This window comes from Giraffa tippelskirchi, chromosome 10, assembly GCF_054371585.1.
Source record: "Giraffa tippelskirchi isolate mGirTip1 chromosome 10, T2T-mGirTip1v1.2.pri, whole genome shotgun sequence".
Lineage (NCBI taxonomy): Eukaryota > Metazoa > Chordata > Mammalia > Artiodactyla > Giraffidae > Giraffa > Giraffa tippelskirchi.
Genome location: NC_137284.1, coordinates 117994969 through 118010660, shown reverse-complemented (window position 1 = coordinate 118010660; position 15692 = coordinate 117994969). Strand labels below are relative to the sequence as shown.

General features: G+C 38.8%; 1 protein-coding gene and 1 long non-coding RNA gene across 14 annotated transcripts in view; both read right to left on the bottom strand.

Moving 5' to 3' along the window:
- ZNF804B (zinc finger protein 804B) overlaps positions 1 to 15692 on the bottom strand; it is an 889892-nt gene that overhangs the window by 444015 nt on the left and 430185 nt on the right. The window lies entirely within an intron of this gene.
- Positions 5545 to 14479, bottom strand: LOC145523531 (uncharacterized). The gene is made up of 2 exons (XR_014066684.1): positions 12115 to 14479; positions 5545 to 5739 (listed from the first exon to the last, which is right to left on the bottom strand). It is a non-coding gene; the product is annotated as an uncharacterized LOC145523531 (long non-coding RNA).

Genomic DNA, 15692 nt, shown 5'->3' with positions numbered 1-15692 from the left:
GGAAAAGATAAATGGCTAGACAAGATGTAGAACAGCTCTGCTTCTTCAATCTGACTAAGAGATCTGTTCCTAGGGACAAGATGGTAGGAGAAGGTTGATATTTTTGTCCATATTGTTTTGTTCTGCTTTCCCCACAGGTAAAAAGCAGGTGGAAGGTTGGGCTGGGTTCAGCCTAGAGGAAATTTCAACAGCAATGACTGAAGTCAATGACACTTAAAATGACTGAGGATAAATTGAGAAAGTAGCACTGACATATACACACTACCATGTGCTAAGTCACTTCAGTCATGAAGTGAAGTCATGAAGTCATGAAGCAGTGCAACTCTTTGCAACCCCATGGACTGTAGCCCACCAGACTCCTCTATCTATGGCATTCTCCAGGCAAGAATACTAGAGTGGTTGCATTTCTTACTCCAGGGGATATTCCAGACCCAGGGATCGAACCCTAGTCTCTTATGTCTTCTGCATTGGCAGGTGGGTTCTTTACCACTAGTGCTACCTGGGAGGCCCCACACTACCATGTATAAGATAGATAACTAGTATGAAGCTGCTTTTTAACACAGGGAGCCCAGCCTGGTGCTCTGTGAAAGCCTACAGGGGTGGGATGGGAAGGGGAAGGAAAGCTCAAGAGGGAGGGGGTATATATATATATATATATACATATATATATATATATATATATATGACAGAATTCCACTATTATATAGCAGAAATCAACACAATATTGTAAAGCAATTATCCTCCAATTGAGACAAAATGACTGATGGAGAACATGACAACACTACAACACTATTTTTAGTACAAACACTTCTCTTGAATTTTTGTAACACCAAGATGATCTGTGTTCTAATTACAGACTGAGAGTGAAAGGAAAAAGAAAACATATGCAATTCTAAACTAGTGTATGCTTAGTGATTTAATAATTTAAATAACTTTATAGCAAATGTGTAAGATAAATTTCCCAGTATTTATGGGATGGGAAGATACAAAACAATTTTCACTGATGGGTTTTCTGAGCAGAAACAGTGTAAATTTGGGCTGAAATACAAAACCATTGCCTTCTAGAGAACACATGGCAAACTTCATTAATTAATTGGAGAAATAGAGTTCTACCTAATATTCATGGCAAGCTAGTAAGTTCTACATACACTGATGGGTAAAAGCAATAAATTAATTAGAAAGAGTATTTCTTTGGGTGTATAAAGACTGATAACAATAATAATAAATATTTTAAGATTTATACAACATAAAGAGCAAAAACAAAATTAAAAGACGCAACTAGAGCTGAGAAAATTGGCAACATATATGACAGAAAATTTGTCATTTTACATACGAACTTGTAGGAATCAGTAAGAAACAATCATTTCAATTTAAAGGGGCAAAGAATATTAACAGGCATTCCATTATGAGAAAAACACAAATATTCAATTATCTAGGCAGAAAAGTTTAGAATCCTTGTTAATCAAAGAGTTAGAGGCACCTTTCAAGTAAGATTTTTTTTTGAATCTCTGATACTAGTTTTTGGTAAAGGTATATGCTGTTGGAAACAGTTTAAACTGAAAATATCTCTCAAAATTAAGGGACACAACTTGACAAAAACATTAAAAAATGTGCCTACACTTTAACCAAACCAACTGATTCCTTAAAATTTATATTTAGGACATGACAAGGAATCCATTAGGATGTTAATTGTATCATTTTTAATATGAAAATTTGGATATGATCTAAATATTTAATAATCATTGATGGCTTAAATAAATATTGAAGCATGGCTACTAAATAAAGAGTTTACTCTCTAATATTTAAATAACCCTTAAAATTTGTGGTAGGTCATATGAAAACTTTTATGCAGAGTACATCATGCAAAATGCCAAGCTGAATGAATCACCAAGCTGAAATCAAAATTGCCAGGAGAGATAAACAACCTCATATATGCAGATAATACCATTCAAATGGCAAACAACAAAGAGGCACTAAAGAGCCTTTGGATGAGTGTGAAAGAGGAATGTGAAAAAATTGGCTTAAAACTCAACATTCAAAAAACTAAGATCGTGGCACCCAGTCCCATGACTTCATGGCAAATAGATGAGGGGAAAGTGGAAACAGTGCAGATTGTATTTTCTTGGGCTCCAAAATCACTGCAGATGGTGGCAGCCACAAAATTAAAAGATGCTTGCTCCTTGGAAGAAAAGCTATGATAGACCTAGACAGTGTATTAAAAAGAAGAGGCATCACTGTGCCAACAAATGTCTGTATAGTCAAAGCTATGGTTTCTCCATTAGTCATGCACAAACGTGAGAGTGGGACCATAAATACAGCTGAGTTCCTTGGATTGCAAGGACATCAAATCCATAAATCCCAAAGGAAATCAAGTCTGAATACTCATTGGAAGGACTGATGCTGAAGCTGTAGCTCCAATACTTTGGCCACCTCATGTGAAGAGCCAACTCATTGGAAAAGACCCTGCTGCTGGGAAAGGCTGAGGGCAAGAGGAGAATGGGGCAGCAGAAAATGAGATGGTTAGATAGCATCACTAACTCAGTGGACATGAGTTCACAGAGCAAACTCTGGGAAAGAGTGAAGAACAGGAAATCCTGGCTTGGTGCAGTTCATGAGGTCACAAAGAGTCAGACAAAACTTAACAACTTAATAATGAATAGCATCTGAAAATCAGAAAAATGAATAAAATACACAAAGTGAAAATGATGTTTAACCTCATGAAAAGATATTTAAAATTTCATTCCCCATAAAAGAAACACAAATATAAGCTACACTAAAGATAAAATTTTATAAAATATATATTCATATACACAGTGAGTCTGTGTAAAAATAAAACCTAGCAAAATCTGAATAGGATCTTTAGTCAAAATTATTGTGACAATGTCAAGTCCTACTTTTGATCATTGTACTCTGTGATTATATAAAATGTTATATAAACACATAAATGTGGTTATATAAAATGTTATCAATGGGGGAAGCTGGGCACAGACACAGAGAAAAATTACTATTTTTACAACTTAATGTAAATCTAAAACCATTACAAAAATAAAACATTTTTGTAAAGATGTAAAGAAATATTAACATATCAAATTTAAAATGAAAGATAAAAAGGAATGCATCAGTTTACTTCAGTTGCTCAGTCGTGTCCGACTTTTTGTGACCCATTGATTTCAGCACACCAGGATTCCCTGTCCATCACCCCCACTCCTGGAACTTACTCAAACTCATGTCCATTGACTCGCTGATGCCATCCAACCATCTCATCCTCTGTCATCTCCTTCTTCTCCCACCTTCAATCCTTTCCAGCATCAGGATATTTCCAAATGAGTCAGTTCTTCACAGCAGGTGGCCAAAGTATTGGAGTTTCAGCTTCAGCATCAATCCTTTCAATGAATATTCAGAACTGATTTCCTTTAGGATGGACTGGCTGGATCTCCTTGCAGTCCAAAAGACTCTCAAGAGTCTTCTCCAACACCACACTTCAAAAGCATCAGTTTTTCAGTGCTCAGCTTCCTTTATGGTCCAACTCTCGCATCTGTACATGACTACTAGTAAAACCATAGGTTTGACTAGATGGACCTTTGTTGACAAAGTAATGTCTCTGCTTTTTAATATGCTGTTTAGGTTGGTCATAGCTTTTCTTCCGAGGAGCAAGAATCTTTTAATTTCATGGCTGCAGTCACCATCTTCAGTGATTTTGGAGCCCAGGAAAATAAAGTCTGTCACTGTTTCCATTGTTTCCACATCTATTTGCCATGAAGTGATGGGCTGCGTGGCACTGGAGTGGTGGCTGCACCGCACTGGAGTAGCTGTGAGGAGATACCCCACGTCCAAAGGCAAAGGAGAAGCCCCAGCAAGATGATAGGAGGGGTGAAATCACATTTAGAATCAAACCCCATACCCACCAGAGATACTCAGAGGGCTCAAACAAACCTTGTGCACACCAGGATGCAGAGACCCCACAGAGACTGAGACAGAACTGTGTTTGAGCATCTCCTGTGGAGGTATGGGTCAGCAGTGGACTGACACAGAGGCAGGGGCTCTGGGTGTAGCAGACTTGGGTATGGCATAGGCCCTCTTGGAGAAGGTCGCCATTAACCCCACCATAGAGCTGCCAGGACTTACACAGGACTGGGAAAAGAGACTCTTGGGGGGCACAAACAGAACCTTGTGCACATCAGGACCCAGGAGAAAGGACCAGTGACCCCAGAAGAGACTGACCCAGATTTGCCCGTGAGTGTTCAGGAGTCTCCGCCAGAGGTGTGGGTCAGCAGTGGCCTGCTGTAGCGTTGGGGCACAGAGAGTAGCAGCGTGTACATGGGACCTTTTAAAGGAGGTCACCATTATCTTCATTAACTCTACCATAGTTTGACCCCAAAAGGCAATGTGAAAGTATTCTGAAACTACCGCATAATTGGACTCATCTCACATGCTAGTAAAGTAATGCTCAAAATTCTCCAAGCTAGGCTTCAACAGTACATGAACCATGAACTTCTAGATGTTCAAGCTGGATTTGGAAAAGGCAGAAGAACCAGAGATCAAATTGCCAACATCTGTTGGATCATCGAAAAAGCAACAGAGTTCCAGAAAAACATCTATTTCTGCTTTACTGACTATGCCAAAGCCTTTGACTGTATGGATCATAAAAACTGTGGAAAATTCTGAAAGAGATAGGAATACCAGACCACCTGACCTGCCTCCTGAGAAATCTGTATGCAGATCAGGAAGCAACAGTTAGAACTGGACACGGAATAGGCTGGTTCCAAATCAGGAAAGGAGTATGTCAAGGATATATATTGTCACCCTGCTTATTTAACTTATATGTGGAGTACATCATGAGAAACATTGGGCTGGAGGAAGCACAAGCTGGAATCAAGATTTCTGGGAGAAACATCAATAACTTCAGATATGCAGATGACACCACACTTATGGCAGAAAGCAAAGAAGAACTAAAGAGCCTCTTGATGAAAGTGAAAGAGGAGAGTGAAAAAGTTGGCTTAAACTTCATCATTCAGAAAACTAAGATCATGGCATCTGGTCCCATCATTCTATGTCAAATAGACGGAGAAACAGTGAAAACAGTGAGAGACTTGTTGGGGCTCCAAAATCACTGCAGATGTTTACTGCAGCCATGAAATTAAAAGATGTTTGCTCCTTGGAAGAAAAGTTATGACCAACCTAGACAGCATATTAAAAAGCAGAGACATTACTTTGCCAATAAAGGTTCATCTAGTCAAAGCTATGGTTTTTCCAGTAGTCATGTATGGACGTGAGAGTTGGACTATAAAGACAGCTGAGTGCTGAAAAATTGATGCTTTTGAACTGTGTGTTGGAGAACACTCTTGAGAGTCCTTGGAAAGCAAGGAGATCCAGCCAATCCATCCTAAAGCAAATCAGTCCTGAATATTCATTGGAAGGACTGATGCTGAAGCTGAAACTCCAATACTTTGGCCACCTGATGTGAAGAACTGACTCAAAGATCCTGATGCTGGGAATGATTGAAGGTGGGAGGAGAAGGGGACGACAGAGGATGAGATGGTTGGGTGACATCACCGACCAATGGACTCGAGTTTGAATAACTCCGGGAGCTGGTGATGGACAGGGAGGTCTGGCGTGCTGCAGTCCATGCGGTCACAAAGAGTCAGACATGACTGAGTGACTGAACTGAACTGAACTGATGGGACTGGATGCCATGATGTTAGTGTTCTGAATGTTGAGTTTTAAGCCAGCTTTTTCACTCTGCTGGTTCACTTTCATCAAGAGGCTCTTCAGTTCTTCTTCGGTTTCTGCCATAAGGGTATGCATAACATCTGCATATCTGAGGTTACTGATGTTTCTCCAGCCAATCTTGATTCCAGCTTATGCTTCATCCAGCCCAGCATTTCATACCATGTACTCTGCATACAAGTTAAATAAGCAGGGTGAAAACATACAGCCTTGATGTACTCCTTTCCCAATTTGGAACCAGTCTGTTGTTTCATGTACAACACACACTTCAAACTAAGCAAAAAGATAGAATAAAAAATTACTTTATCTTTAAGAGATATCAATTTTAAATGATTTACATTTTTGTGTGTGTATGTACATGGATGGGTACTTCTATATTTTCCAAAATTTCTAACTTAAACATGTTTGTGGCGTGGAGAAATTGTAATTACAAGAATAGGAAAAAAATCCAGTAGATGCTTTGGCTATATCTTTACCTGCCTGAGAGAGGTAAGCAAGCTGGGAATGGCCTTTGCATATTTTTTTCCTTATTTTTCCACAAATACACAATCTATATTTTAGACTATATTCTGCAATCTAAAATAAACCTCCGATACATATTATTTCCCAATAAATCAGAGCATACAGTTGCTTTTAGAATTTCCAGAAGGAAATTACATTTACATATAAAATAACATATAACTGACTTTGATGTTGTATGTCCAAAGCACTTCTTCAGAGAAAACCTGCCATGCATCATTCAACTTGACAAGATTTTTAAAAATATAACTTTTCATCCTTATTACAGATTACTCTGTGCTCTGTTTAATTTGATCAACATAAACACTTTAATTACATAATTTGTGTTCACTAATGCCCTTTGGCAATACAAGCTTCAGTCTAATTCCTTTTTAATAATCAAGCATGAGCTGGTTTGTAAGAAATTCTCCAGAAGTACCTGCAGTATTTTTTATTTCCCTTAGACACATTAGAGCACACTCATTAAGCAAATCATGCCAGTGAAGCACTGTGCCAAAATGTCAGTGAGCCCAATGAGAGATTACAGAATCATAAATCAGTGATGAACAGTAGTTCAACTTTCTCCAAACCACTAAAATATATGGTTCAGAAATGCTTTTAATATGTGAACAAAAATCAAAAGATACAAGGATATTCAAGATGCTTTCAACAACATAATTGATGACACTATTAAAATTAGTGAAACAGCATATATTCAGAGTAAAATATATAGCACAACTTATGATTAAACAAATAACATGATCTTATTTTCATCTCAAAGAGAATTTTATATAAAAGAATCAATGCTTTAACTCTTCAACATTTTAATAAACAAATCATGATTTCCTTCCAGGCTACAAGAGGTTCACGAAACTCATGAATAAAAGTCACATAAGCTATTAAAATAACACGTTGCCAACTTTCTCTTTTTGTTAGTTAAATCATACTATGGGACATTAGATCATTTTGTTATATGAAACTTTCTTGGCTATCTTAGTATGGGAAATCATTTAAATTATCAATTGCGATGTTTAACCTTAAATCCTGGAAAAAGAGTTAGCCACTTTCCCTTTAAGAGGACCATGAAGGGTCACTGGTTACTCCTTTAATTGTCTTCTTTGAGCTTTAAGATTCATTACCACCAGAAGACATGTCTCACCAAGGAGGCATTCCTGAAACAATGATTGATATTTAATTAGAGAACAGACCTTGGGTCCATGTTGCTTTGGTAGAATGGATTCAGCACTATGATCTGGTCAGAGCTCTCACAATGACCTCAAAGATCGTTAAAAAAAAAAAAAAAAAAGACAGCTAATCTCCACAATAGATATGTGATAACAGATAAAGGATAATGAAAAAGCCCAACAAAACAATCTACTGCCTCCTCTCTCTATGTTCATAACCAACAGTTCAGTAACTGAGTAAAGGCAAAATTATTTGGTGGAGCAGTAAAGAGAACACAAGGCACTCTTACAACTACAGCGTACTTAATCTGACTTGGGGGGGCTTCCCTGGTGGCTCAGATGGTAAAGAATCTGCCTGCAATGCAGGAGATGCAAGTTCAATCCCTGGGTCAGGAAGATCCCCTGGAGAAGGGAATGGCAAACCACTCCATTATTCTTGCCTGGAGAATTCCATGGACAGAGAAGCCTATTGGGCCACAGTCACAGGCCCACAGAGAGTCCAGATGCAACTGAGCAACTAACACTTTCACTTTCACTGTCTTTGATGATCTCAGGAAACTCATTGACCACATCAAACAACTCAATGGACATGAGTTTGAGTAAACTCTGGGAGATAGTGATGGACAGGGAAGCCTGGCGTGCTGCAGTCCATGAGGTCTCAAAGAGTCGGACACAACTTAGCAACTGAACAACAGCAACAAAGCTAGAGAAAAAATAAGTTCTTCTGATTTCAGGAAATGGACAAAATGAATACTGGATCCTCTTCAAAACAGTCTCACTTTGTGTGTGTATGTGTTTTTGAAAAGCTGGCAGAACTGTTATCCATTTTTTTCAATGATTTTATTACAGAAAAATCCTATTCTTCAAACTAACTTATTATTGTGTGAAGGAGACGTATTATGGTATTTGTGTTTCAAGTGTTTATCAATACAACAATAAAAAAAAAGAACTTAGGAAAGTATACTGGAGAGATAATTAGGAGACTATTATACCTGTGCATATGAAAGAGATCAGTAATCCATAACAGAGATGAAAAGTTACATTTTTTAAAAGCTTGTCAAGTTGAATGAAGTATAACAGGTTTTTTTCTGAAGCAGTGTTTTGGACACAGGACACCAAAGTAAGTTATATGTTGTTCAGTCACGCAGTCATGTCCAACTCTTTGTGATCCCATGGATCAACAAATTTAGCTTAAATCTGTTGGCAGCAGAGATAGAAAGAATGGAGTGTGTTCAAGAGATTCTTAGAAGATCAAATTAACAGGACTTATTAATTATGTAATTATTTGGTAGTAATTCATTGGAAGAACAGTCCCCAGATTTTTGACATACAAGACAGGGTGCATCGTGTTTACTAAGATGAAGCATCTTCCTCTTCAAGAAGGCACATGAAGAGGAAGATGGGCAAAGTAAGATAGTAAAGTTCAGATACTAAGTAAGAAGTTAAAAAGTGGACCTAGTGCTGAGATGAGAGAAAAAACTGAAAACGCAACTCTGTGAGACAGGTCAGAACAAAGGCAAGCCCTTTTAAATATTTGCCCAAATGATTGTTAGTTTAAAAATAAACACACACATACACTTGCACGAGCAACATAAACCACAAATATTTTTAAGCTGAATGTTTTATAACACATAGTAGAATTTTAAATTTCACACTGACATCCTTTCTTTATAATTATTAAATTATATTTTAATCTGTATCAAAATTCTTAAAGTTGACCTGATTCAAAAGGTTATTTAAAAGAACTGTGTATTATCTATATAAAATCTTCCAATCAATGAATGAGGTCCATATATTTACTGCCTTGTTTTTAGCATTGTTCCTATACAAGTTGAAAGTGAAAGCGTTAGTCCAACTCTTTGTGACCTCATGGACTGTAGTCCTCTGTCCATGGGATTCTCCAGGCAAGAATACTGGAGTGGGTTGCCATTCTGTTCTCCAGGGCATATATCCGACCCAGGTATCGAACTCAGGTTTCCAGTGTTGCAGACAGATTCTTTACCATCTGAGCCACCAGGGAATCCTACACAAGTTAAGTCTACATAAATTTTCCAGTATCCTTTCTGGCTCGGAAATTATGTAATCCTATACAAAACATACTCAGCATCCTCCTTTAAAAAAATTCCCCATTATCAAAATCTTTTTACACCATAAACTTTTAACAGTAAGTGACACCACCCTTAAGGCAGAAAGCAAAGAGGAACGAAAGACCCTCTTGATGATGATGAAAGAGGAGAGTGAAAAAGCTGGCTTAAAACTCAATATTCAATGAACAAAGATCATGGCATCTGGTCCCATCACTTCATGGCAAATAGATGGGGAAACAATGGAAATAGTGACAGACTTTATTATCTTGGGCTCCAAAATCACTGCAGATGGTGACTGCAGCCATGAAATTAAAATACACTTGCTCCTTGGAAGAAAAGCCATGACCAACCTAGACAGCATATTAAAAAGCAGAGACATCACTTTCGCCAACAAAGGTCATGTAATCCAAGCCATGGTTTTTCCAGTAGTCATGTATGGATGTGAGAGTTGAATCATAAAAAAGGCTGAACACTGAAGAATTGATGCTTTTGAACTGTGGTGTTGGAGAAGACTCTTGAGAGTCCCTTGGACTGCAAGGAGATCCAACCAGTCCATCCTAAAGGAAATAAGTCCTGACTATTCATTGGAAGTAACGATGCTGAAGCTGAAGCTCCAATACTTTGGCCATCTGATGCAAAGAATTGACTCATTGGAAAAGACCCTGATGCTGGGAGAGATTGAAGGCAGGGGGACAAGGAGATGACAGAGGGTGAGATGGTTGGCTGGCATCACTGACTCAATGGACATGAGTTTGAGCAAGCTCCAGGAGATGGAGAAGGACAGGAAAGCCTGGCATGCTGCAGTCAATGGAGTCACAAAGAGTAGGATGCTAAGTGACTGAAGAACAACAAAAGTATGACTTTATTGTAAGGCAAAAATATTGGAGCCATGAAATAAGGAATTTTGAAATTCATCCAAGCCTAGTAATATCCCTTAAAACCAACATTCAAGCAAGTCTCATGAGAAAGACCTTGGTGTAAGTTGAAGTTATATCTAAATGCCCTAATCAGACCACTGTTGAGGCCATAATCTTTAATTTTCCTATTGTGCTTGGCCGCTAAAATAGTTTTTCTCACTGTGTACAATAGATGAGAAGCAACATCAAATTATAACATTTGCAAACTGGAAGGCACCTTTGAGATTAGCTATTTCAACCTCTACAATTTACAGATGAGAAAGAAGAGGTTCAGTGAGGTTAAGTGACTTGCTTAGAAACAATGTGCAAAATCAAAATTTGTAACCGGTATTGAAGGGTATTGTATGAAATTAAAAGGTTTTGAAATGTTGCAAAATAGCTCCTCTAATCAAAAACATAAAATCAGTTGTAGAAAAAGAAATAGGAGTATTAAACTCATTGGATTTAAGTGTGAGCACCTAGATTACAGTGTTTTCCGACACTATCATATCATTCATTTTTAAGTATTTTTTCACATAGTTCACTTATGATGACAAAGTGAATAGTCATTAAACTATGAGTTTGATCCCTGGGTCAGGAAGATCCCCCAGAGTAGGAAATGGCAAACTGCTCCAGTATTCTTGTCTGGAGAAGCCCATGGAAAGGAGATTGGTAGGCTACAGTTCATGGGGTCCCCAAGAGTCACACATGACTAAAGTGATTTAGCACACAGGCCTGCAGGAATTTTCAATCATTTGTTATGAGAACATTTCCTGATTTATTAAAAAAAAAATAAGCTGACTCGTTCTCAACAAAATATTTCCTGACTTTGTAGTTCAAAATTAAATTCTCAAAAAGGACATACACATATAAAGAAAGTACTCCTTATTTTATATTGCCCTGTCTTAAATGAGGCAGGAATGGACCAGACAATTTTTGATTCAAAGAGAAAGATGAGTCAAACAGAACTTAATGGACCTTGGTTGAGACACAGATAGGGCTTAAGACAAAAGAATCATCAGTTCAGTTCAGTTCATTCCCTCAGTTGTGTCCAACTTTTTGCGACCCCATGCACTGCAGCACGCCAGGCCTCCCTGTCCATCACCAACTCCCGGAGTTTACGAAAACTCATGTCCATGGAGTCAGTGATGACATCCAATCATCTCATCCTCTGTTGGCCCCTTCTCCTCCTGCCATCAATCTTTCCCAGCATCAGGGTCTTTTCAAATGAGGCAGTTCTTCGCAGCAGGTGGCCAAAGTATTGGAGTTTCAGCTTCAGCATCAGTCCTTCCAATGAATATTCAGGACTGATTTCCTTTAGGATGGACTGGCTGGATCTCCTTGCAGTCCAAGGGACTCTCAAGAGTCTTCTCCAACACCACAGTTCAAAAGCATCAATTGTTCGGCGCTCAGCTTTCTTTGTAGTCCAACTCTCACATCCATACATGACTACTGGAAAAACTTTGACGAGATGGACATTTGTTGGCAAAGTAATGCCTCTACTTTTTATTATGCTGTCTAGGTGGGTCATTACTTTTCTTCCAAGGAGCCAGCATCTTTCAATTTCATGGCTGCAGTCACCATCAGCAGTGATTTTGGAGCCAGCCCCCAAAAAATCTGTCACTGTTTCCACTGTTTCCCCATCTATTTGACATGGAGTGTTGGGACCAGATGCCATAATCTAAGTTTTCTGAATGATGAGTTTTAAGCTAATTTTTTCACTCTCCTCTTTCACCTTCATCAAAAGGCTCTTTAGTTCTTTGCTTTCTGCCATAAGGGTGAGGTCATCTGCATATCTGAGTTTATGGATATTTCTTCAGGCAATCTTGATTCCAGCTTGTGCTTCATCCAGTCTAGCATTTCACATGATGTACTCTGCATATAAGTTAAATAAGCAGGGTGACAATATACAGCCTTGACATACTCCTTTCCCAATTTGGAACCAGTCTGCTGTTCCATGTCCAGTTCTAACTGTTGCTTTCTGACCTGCATACAGATTTCTCAGGAGGTAGGTCAGGTGGTCTGGTATTCACATCTCTTTCAGAATTTTCCACAGTTTGTTGTGATCCACACAGTCAAAGGCTTTGGAGTAATCAATAAAGCAGAAGTAGATGTTTTTCTGCAACTCTCTTGCTTTTTTGATGATCCAACAGATATTGGCAATTTGATCTCTGGTTCCTCTGCCTTTTCCAAATCAAGCATGAACATCTGGAAGTTCACAGTTCACATACTGTTGAAGCCTGGCTTGGAGAATTATGAGCATTACTTTGCTAGCATGTGAGATGAGTTCAAAGAATCATCAGATAGGTGCAGAATGATACTGAGGAAGATTTTCTCAAAAGATAAAGTGAAAGATCCAGTATTGGAAGAAATATGAGAAATAAGCTAGATGCAAATTCTTTTTAAAAAGATGAGGAAACTGAGGGCCAGAGGAAAAGAGTGACTTACTTGGGTTTTTACTAGTCAGGGGAATAAGTCAGGGTTAGAGGCCAAGTCTCCTGGGATATAATAGAATATGTCGCTTGACTTCACCACTCTATGGAGACCAGTTTTCTGCAGACCATCACATGTGTGGACAATTCAGGGATACAGTGGCAAGCTGGGCTATAATCTGAGAGTGCCCCTGGGTTCTCAGAGTATCTTGTTGGTACCTCCGGTCTTCCACAAACCAGATACTCAGAGGCTAGCACCTTGAAGTCTTTGGATTCCATAAATAAGTCATTTCTTCCTCATGAAACCTTCTCTTCCTTTGTTGATGACTGAAATTCCATAGCACATAAACAGTGGTATTAAAACCATCACCAATGACAATGCTTGTAACTCTGCTCACAAAGTACCTGACATCCTGAGAAATGTGATTCTGCATAATGAGATCAATATCTTTGCTTCTGCCCAGGATCATTCCTCACAGGATTCTACTCAGTTCATCCTACTCTCCCAAAGCCATCCTTCTGTCTTTTTTAAATGGTGACCCTTTGAACACAGAACTAGATGAGGACAAAAAGGTACCAGAAAAACTCTAATTTTTCATTCATTTCCTTTTAGACCTGGGGGTTACCAAGGCCTTTGTCAAAATCTTGATTATTGAATTTTCCTTCAGTTATATAGCTTTAGTTGATGAATCTTGCCTTCTTCACTAAGAAGCATTATAATCCACTAGCCATTTGCCCTAAGCTTCCTTCATAGACCTAGTTAATCATTACTGCTGATTGTAAAAGTCTGGCTCATATTATTTTGGCAAATCCAGCCACTGAAATGACAGGACAAATTTAACTTGAATTCTGGGATAGGGTTGCAGGCTCTGGGATATGTCAGATGTAATTTAAAAATTAAGGACAGAGCCAGAAAGCCAGTGATAGTGCAAAAGGGGCTGAACTCAGCATCAGGTTTATAGGAAATTGCAAAGAATTAGGCAAAAGACTCAGCAAGGGACCAGGAACATATCAAGGACTGGTGTTTAAACAACACTAATTTGAAAGTGCTCGACAAATTTAGGTCCCTACCCATCGTCTTCTACGGAATTGGAAGTCTTCATTTACCAGATACTCAAGCTTCTTTCTTTGTTCAAATTCTCTCAGAATCATGGGGATTGGGGAGAAGGTGATCACATGTTAACTAAATCTCAGAGTCAGAATCAGCACAGAGGTCTCTTGGCTGCAGCCGTCTGATTCCCCTTTCCCTTCTGGGGATTGAGGCTGCTGCCCATTCTTTCTGGTGTCACCACTATGGGAACATTTGGCTTCTGCTGCCCCTGGGAACTTAGTGCCTTTATCAGTAGTTTTCTGGTTTCCAGATCTTTTCATCTCATGTTTATCTCAAACCAGTAAAGAAACACCCTCCCCTTCTAGTGTCCAGCCGTTAACAAATGTATCCGCCCCAATAGCAGAAGCTTTCTGTCCATCTAGCACTTTTCAGTTTGCCAGAAGTTGTCCTTGAATATTCATTGGAAGGACTGATACTGAAGCTCCAATACTTTGGCTACCTGATGCGAAGAGCCAATTCAGTGGAAAAAAACCCTGATGTTGGGAAAGACTGAGAGCAGGAGGAGAAGTGGGCAACAGAGAATGATATGGTTGGATGGCATCACTGACTCATTGTACATGAGTCTGAGCAAACTTTAGGAAATAGTGAAGGACAGAGTAGCCTGGCGTGCTGCAGTCCATGGGGTCACAAAGAGCCAGACACAGCTTAGCCACTGAACAACAACATGGTGTCTGGGGACCAAGAAGGGCTGTGGCCAAGAGTATTCATCTTACTGTACTAGGAATTGATACCATTCCTGATCACTCTCCTCCCCATTTGCACCCTCACCACTTAGGCCTTCCATGACCCTAAGTCTGATGACCCCTGCCAACTCCTAACATTCTCATGGTGACATTTTACTCTTAGAAACTTCTTTGTCCCATCATTGTGGCATTAGTCAGGAGATACTGAATTAGCCAAACATGCCAGCATATCTATGAACCTCCAATAGGGATAGACTTTGAATGCTTACATTGCTAGGAGTACCACTGGACCAGGTGGGCTGTAGCTGTGTAACAGCCATCATGGAGATGGCCTTTGAGGTTTTCATTTTGAGTGCTTTGTACTCTGATGCCAGCCCTAATGTGTACATGTACTATGTTTTTACTGAACTTTTATAAGTTCCTTTCTACCAAGTGAATGCTTGATTGGAGGGTCCTAGATTATTTAAGATAATGGAACCAAGAATGTGGCTAAATCAAAAGGGAAAATCATTCATATTGTGTTTGCGTATTTTATTTGTATTTAAAAGTAGTCATGAACAGAGTTATTCTTGTAATTTATGTTACTAAAAAATTGTGGTGCTAATGTCAAGGCTCACTGAATTTTTATCATTTTCCACCCTGTTTCTCTGTGGGATTATCTCTTTTTCTCTCTACAATACTGATTAAGAGGATCAATTTTACAATTGAGGAAAAGCATCAGACTAAATAGAACTTAGTTCAATTGTTCTTACACTAAAGCTCACTATCTTTTTGCCCATACTTTCCCAGGCTGAAAGAGGTAATTAAACATTCTAGGAGAAAACAGCTTCCCCTCATTACCAGCTGGCCTGTGGGCTGCATTTAGTGAAAACTATAAACAGGGGTGTCAATGATGTTAATGAACTTGAAGCAGAAAAAATGACCAAACAAATCAGGATTATTTGTGGATAGACAGTCACAAGGCTATCTGATCAATGTTTAGTGTCCTTTTGTTGTTGTTATTGCTCCCATAAAAATAAAGCTTGTTTTTGGTATTTCACTTTTGTATAAAAATTTCATAAAACTGGAGATATT